Genomic DNA, 7936 nt, shown 5'->3' with positions numbered 1-7936 from the left:
AAATAAAATAGAGAGAAAGGAACCCAAGCATATGACTAAAGAAAGCCATCAAGCCACAAGGGAAGAGAGCAGAAGAAGCAAATGGACAAAAACTGCAAACACAACTGTAAAATGAGTAAGAAAATAGCAATAAATACATAACATACCTATCATTAATTACTTTGAATGTAAATGGACTAAATGTTCCAATCCAAAGACATAGGGTGACTGAATGGATAAAAAAGATCGATCTATATGTTGCCTATAGGAGATTCACTTCAGGCTGAAAGATACAAGCAGTTTGAAAGTGACAGGACGGAAAGTCATTTACCATGCAAATGCAAGCAGAGAGCTAGAGGAACAGTAGTTATATTGGACAAAATAGACTTAAAATAAAAATTGTAACAAGAGACAAAGAAGGACATCACATAATGATAAAGGGAATAGTCCAACAATAGGATATAACAATTGTAAATATTTATGCACCCAACATGAGAACACCTAAATATATAAAACAACTGTTAACAAATAAAGGGAGAAATTGACAGTAATACAATAGTAGGGGACATGGGGTGCCTGGATGGCTCAGTTGGTTAAGCATCCGACCCTTTTAAATTTTTTTGTTAATGTTTATTTTATTTTTGAGAGAGAGAGAGGGAGAACGTGTGTGTGTATGTGCGTGAGTGTGTGTGTGAGTGGGGGAGGGGCAGAGAGAGAAGGAGACACAGAATCTGAGGCAGGCTCCAGGCTCCAAGCTGTCAACAGAGCCTGATGCAGGGCTCGAATTCATGAGCTGCGAGATCATGACCTGAGCTGAAGTCAGACACTTAACTGACTGAGCCACCCAGGAGCCCGAAGCATCTGACTCTTGATTTCAGCTCAGCTCATGATCTCGTGGTCATGAGATCAAGCCCCATGTTGGCTGTAGCAAGGGGTGTGGAGGCTGCTTGGGATTCTCTCTCTCTTCCTCTCAGCCCCTCCCCAGCTTATCCCCCCCACTTCTCTCTCTCTTTCTCAAAATAAATAAATAAGCTTTATTTAAAAAATAGTAGGAGACTTCAATACTCCATTTACATCAATGGACATATCACCCAGACAGAAAATCAATAAGGAAACAGTGGCTTTGAATGACACATTGGGCCAAATGAACCTAACAGATATGTTCAGAACATTTCATCCAGAAACAGTGGAGTACACATTCTTTTCAAGTGCATATGGAACATTCTTCAAAATGGATCACATGTTAGGCCATAAAACAAATCATAATAAATCAAAAAAGATTGAAATCATATCAAATATCTTTTTCAACCCCAACAGTATGAAACTAGAAATTGATCACAAGAAAAAGAACACAAATACATGGAGGCTAAATAACATGCTACTAAATAAAGAATGGGTCAACCAAGAGATCAAAGAGGAAATCAAAAACAACATGGGAGCAAATGAAAATGAAAACACAATAGTCCAAAATCTTGGGGATGCAGCAAAACTGTTTTAAGGGAGAAGATTATAGCAATAGAGGCCTACAGCAAGAAGCAAGAAAAATCTCAAATAACCTAAACTTACACCTAAAGGAGCCAATGAAAGAAGAAAAAACAAAGCCTAAAGACAATAGAAGAAAGAAATAATAAAAGTTAGAACTGAAATAAATGACATGGAGACCAAAATGACAATAGAGCAGATCAATGAAACCGGGAGCTGGTTCTTTGAAAAGATAAACAAAATTGATAAACCTTTAGCCAGACTCATAGAAAGAAAGAAAGAAAGGAAGAAAGAAAGAAATAAAGAAAGAAAGACTGACTGTAAATAAAATCAGAAATTAATGAGGAGAAATGACAACCAACACCACAGAAATACAAAGATTACAAGGGAACATTATGAAAACTTATATGCCAATAATTGGACAACCTAGAAGAAAAGGATAGATTGATTGATAGAAACATAACCTTCCAAAACTGAACCAGGAAGAAATAGAAAATTTGAACAGACTGATTACTAGCAATAAAATTGAATCCCTAATTAAAAAACTCCCAACAAAAGTCCAGGACCAGATAGTTTCACAGGTGAGTTCTGCCAAACATTTAAAGAAGAGTTAATCTTTATTCTTCTCAAACTATTCCAAACAATAGAAGAGGAAGGATAGCTTCCCAATTCACTCTAAACAAGGCCAACATTACTCTGATACCAAAATCAGATAAAGACACTACAAAAAAAGAAAACTATAGGCCAACATCTCTGATAAAAAATAGACGCAAAAATCATCAAAAAATATTAGCAATCTGTGTAAAACAATACATTAAAAAATCATTCACTTAACAACACAGGAAACAAAAGATGGTGGTGAGGATGTTGAGAAAGGGCCACCCTCTTACACCGTTGGTGGGAATGCAAACTGGTGTAGCCACTCTGGAAAATATAATGGAGGTTCCTCAAAAAGTTAAAAATAGAACTGCCCTATGACCCAGCAATTGTACTTCTAGGTATTTACCCTAAGGATTCAAAAATACAGATTTAAATGGGTACATGCAACCCAGTGTTTACAGCAGTGATATCAATAATAGCTAAACTATGGAGAGAGCCCTAATGTCCATCAACTGATGAACTGATAAAAAAGATGTGGTATGTGTATTACTCAGCCATCCAAAAGAGTGAAATCTTGCCCTTGAAAGGATGTGGATGGAGCTAGAGAGTATTATGCTAAGTGAAATAAGTCAGTTGAAGAAAGACAAATACCATATTATTTCACTCCTATGTGGAATTTAAGAAACAAAACAAATGAATATATGGGAAGGAAAAAAAGAGAGGGAAGCAAACCATGAGACTCTTTTTGTTTTTATATTTTTAAATGTTTATTTATTTTTGAGAGGGGGAAGGGGCGGAGAGAGAAGGACAGAGGATCCAAAGCAGGCTCTGCACTGACAGTAGCAAGCCTGTTGTGGGGCTCAAACTCACGAACCATGAGATCATCACCTGAGCTGAAGTCGGAAGCTCAAACAACTGAGCCACCTAGGCGCCCCATTTTTATTTTTTATATTTTGAGAGAGAAAGAGTGCATGTGTGAGTTCAAGTGGGGGTGGGGTAGAGGGAGAGGAGAGATAGAATCCAAAGCAGGCTCAGCATGCAGCCCAATCCTGGGCTCAATCCCAGGATCATGAACCCAGCTGAAACCAGGAATCGGATACTCAACTGACTAAGCCAGCCAGGCACCCCCAAACAATGAGACTCAATGATAGAGAACAAACTGAGGGTTGATAGAGGGAGGTGGTAGGGGATGGGCTAAATCGGTGATAGATATTAAGAAGGGCACTTGTTACGATGAGCACTGGATGTTATTTACAAGTGATGAATTACTAAATTCATTTCCTGAAACCTAGATCACAGTAAATGTTAACTAACAAGAATTTAAATAAAAATTTGAAAAAAAATCATTCACTATGATCAAGTGGGATTTATTCAAGGGATACAAGGGTGGTTCAGTATTTGTAAGTCAACCAACGTGATGCATCACATTAATAAGAGAAATGATAGGGGTGCCTGGGTGGTTCAGGTGGTTAAGCAGCCAACTTCAACTCAGGTCATGACCTCATGGCTTGTGGGTTTGAGCCCCACATTGGGCTCTGTGCTGACAGCTCAGAGCCTGGAGCCTGCTTCAGATTCTGTGTCTCCCACTCTCTCCCTGCTCCTCTCCCACTCATTGTCTATCTCTCTCTCACACACAAATAAAAAACAAACATTAAAAAAGTTTTAAAAAACAAGAGAAATGATAAAAACCATACAATCATCTCAATAGATGCAGAAAAAACATTTGATAAAGTGCAACATCCATTCATGATAAAAACTCTCAACAATGTAGGTTTAGAGGGAACATACCTCAACATAATAAAGGCCATATGTGAAAAACTCACAGCTTAATGTCATACTCAGTGGTGAAAAACTGAGAGTGTTTCCTCTAAGATCAGGAACAAGGATATCCACACTCACCACTTTTATTCAATAGACAACTGGAAGTCCTAGCCATAGCAATCAGACAAGAAAAAGAAATAAAGGCATCCAAACTGTCAAGGAAAAAATAAAACTTTCACTATTTGCAGATGACCTGATACTATATACAGAAAACTTTAAAGCTTCCACCAAGAAACTTCTAGACCTGAAAAAATAAATTCAGTAATATCTCAGGATACAAAATTAATATACAGAAATCTGTTGCATTTCTAAACACTAATAATGAAGTAGCAGAAAGAGAAATTAACAAAACAATCCCATTTACAATGGCAGCAAAAAGAATAAAATACCTAGATAGAAACATAACTGAGGAAGGTGAAAGACAGTACTCTGAAAACTATAAAACACTGATGAAAGAAATTGAACATGCCACAAACAAACAAAAAGATATTCTGTGCTCATGGATCAGAAGAAGCAATATTGTTAAAATGTCCATACTACCAAAAGCAATCTACAGATTTAATGTAATCCCTATCAAATTGCCAACAATATTTTTCACAGAATTAGAACAAATAGTCCTAAAATTTGAATGCAACCACAAAAGATTCCAAATAGCCACAGCAATCTGGGGGAAAGAAGAACAAAGCTGGGGAAAGAATCACGATCCCTCATTTCAAGATATACTAAAAAGCTATAGTAATCAAAACTAATGGTATTGGCACAAAAGTAGATACTTAGATCAACAGAAAAGAATAGAGAGCCCAGAAACGAACCACACCTGTCAGGTCAAATAATCTTCGATAAAGGAGGCAAGATATACAACAGGGAAAACAGTCTCTCCAACAAATGGTGCTGGGAATACTGGACAGCTATACACAAAAGAATGAAACCACTTTATTACACTATACACAAAAAGAAACTAAAATGGCTTTAAAGATGTAAATATGAGACCTGAAACCATAAAAGTCCTAGAAGAAAACAGATGGGGCGCCTGGGTGGCTCAGTTGGTTAAGTGTCCGACTTCAGATCAGGTCATGATCTCACAGCTTGTGGGTTTGAGCCCCGCATCAGGCTCTGTTCTGACAGCTCAGAGCCTAGAACCTGGTTCGGATTGTATGTCTCCCTCTCTCTCTGCCCCTCCCCTACTTGTGTTCTGTCTCTCTCTCTCTCAAAAATCAGTAAACATTAAAAAAAAAAAAAAAAGAAACTATCATCTTAAAAAAAAAAGAAAGAAAACATAGGCATCAGCCGTGGAAGCATTTTTGTAGCTATGTCTCCACTGGCAAGAGAAAAGCAAAATAAACTAGGGGGACTACACAAAAATAAAAAGCTTTTGCACAGCGAAGGAAACCATCAACAAAATATCAAGGCAACCTACTGAATGGGAGCAGATATTTGCAAATGATATTTTTTTTTGCACTTTATTTACAATAGCCACAATATGGAAGCTAGCCCAAGTGTCCATTGATAAATGGATGGATAGAGAAAAGGTGATATATATACAATGGAATATTAATCACTCAGCCATAAAAAGGAATGAGATGTTGCCATTTGCAGCAACATGAATGGACTTAGAGGGTATTATGCTAAGTGAAATAAGCCAGCTAGAGAAAGACAAATACCATATGATTTCCTTCATATGTGGAATTTAAGGAACAAAACAAAGGAAAAAGAGACAAATAAGCCAGACTTTTAAATACAGAGAACAAACTGATAGTCGCCAGAGAGGAGTTTGATGGGAGGATGGGCGAAACAGGTGATCGGGATTAAGGGCACAATTATTGTGAAGAGCCCTGAGTAATGTATAGAGCTGTTGTATCATTATCTTGTACACCCGAAACTAACATAATACTGTATGTTGATTATACTTGAATAAAAAATAAAATAAAATCTGCAAAATCAAAAAGAATGTTCTGATGCCTAGTTAGCACTAGGCTACAGCGTAGCAATGACAGCTACATCATGACAGCCACCTGGCCTCGGTGGGTGTAAGAGGCATCCCAGTTTCAGCAATATTAAAATATGGAAAAAAATGTGCAGCTTCAAATCAGTGAAATAAGGCATTCAATGACACACCCATTTCCAAAGGTCTTAATGATTTTTTTTTAACCAACTTTTTTAACCGATTTTTAACCAATTCTAACTTCTTTCTCTCTACTGTGGTGGAGTAGGTAAGCTTTATAAACTATGGCAATTTGACTACAGCGCATGGAGTCCAGAAATCCTTTCATTCACATTCATCCTGATGTTACTTGCACAATGATAATCAAAGGTCATGAAAGTGAACTTCAGGGGTGATAGTAAATTTTTTTAAAAGTTTATTTATTTATTTTGAGAGAGAGAGAGAATGAGCGTGAGAGGCACAGAAAGAGAGACCGAGGATCTGAAGCGGGCTCTGTGCTGACAGCAGAGAGCCCAGTGCAGGGCTCGAACTCTCAGACTGTGAGACTGTTGGATGCTTAACTGACTGAGCCACCCAGGTGCACCATGATCATAAAATTATTAAAGTTTGGTAGTGATTTGTATTTAGTAGTAGTGTAGTGTATTTAAATATACAACCAGTTGAAAAAAAGAGAACCCTTTAAATTTGATTACTTAAATTCAGGCGGAACTCATGAAAATTACTTAGATTTCTCTCATTATCTTCTCATTATCTCTTTATAACTAGAGTAACTAGTCATTAAATAGATTCTTAAACCATTATAATTTGTTTCACTTTTATTGAGGTAAGTACCATAAGATAAAGTTTAGCATTTAAAAGTATACAGTTCAATGGCATTTAGTCCATTGACAATGTTGTAAAGCCATCACATCTGATTCTAAAACATGATCATCACCCTAAAGTGACATTGTGTACCTGCTAAGCAGTCTCCTCTCTGTTTTCTGCTGTCCTCAGCCCCTAGTGACCACTAATGTGCTTTCTGTTTCTGTGAATCCACAGAACAGAACAATCCACAGGCAGATCTTATTCTGGCTATTTCATATAAATGGAATCATGGGATATATGACCTTTGGTGTCTGGCTTCTTTCCTTAGCATAGCATTTTTGAGGTTCATCCACATGGTAGCACGTGTCAGTACTTCATTCCTGTTCTGGGCTGAGTAATATTCCATTACATGGATATACCACAGTTGGTTTATCCATGTATCGGTTGAAAGACATTTGGGTTGTTTCTTTTGCTTATTATGAATAGAGCATTGTTTTTCAGTTCTTTGGAGGTATATCCTTAGGAATACAATTGATGATTTATATAGTAATACCATGTTTAACTTTTTGAGGAAGTGATACACTGATTTCCATAGAAACTGCATTGTTTTGTGTTCCAATCAACAATGCAGGAGGGTTCCGATCTCTCTATGTCCTCACTAACATCATTACATGGAAACAGTTTTTCTGCAAGGGTAAAACAGAGTTTGTGGAAGGTGAAATTTACAGAACGTTTTGAAGGTCACTTTGCCACACTGCTTGGATTTCGTGTTAGCAGCGGGGGTTTACCTAGCTCTTCCCTGTACTCAGAGCACCTGGTTATTCTGGGAACCACATGTGTTTGACCTCACAGCTAGTTTTAAGGCTCCCTCCCTTGCCCCCTCCATGGTATAGAACCTTCCCATTTTCTCGTAGGCCTTTATTTCCCCCCCTCTCTCTCTGCAGCATGCGAAGCCTTCCTCCCCACCCCACCCAGTAATTCCTCTCCAACCCTAGTCTGAGTCATATGCCAGCCAGGAGGAAAGCCATCAGGAGCGATAACAACTGTCCCAAACTTCCCCGTGTTCAGTCTAATACTCACTAAAGAGACTCTGAAGGCCTACTCCTTCTGAAAACCTGTTATACGCAAAGCCTTGAATTATGGCAGACAGACGGCTTATCCTGCCTAGGTCTCAAATCAGTAACATGGAGAGAATACCTTATTTTCCCAGGATATGACAACTGTAGACGTCCACTCCAACTGAAAATAATTTTGTGGTTAGGATGTGAAAGGTTGCCATGGTGGGTTGGAACAGTGGTTCCTAGAAGT

Source organism: Panthera onca, chromosome B2, assembly GCF_046562875.1.
Source record: "Panthera onca isolate mPanOnc1 chromosome B2, mPanOnc1 haplotype 2, whole genome shotgun sequence".
Lineage (NCBI taxonomy): Eukaryota > Metazoa > Chordata > Mammalia > Carnivora > Felidae > Panthera > Panthera onca.
The sequence above is the reverse complement of the archived record's forward strand: the minus strand, read 5'-3'. Positions refer to the sequence as shown.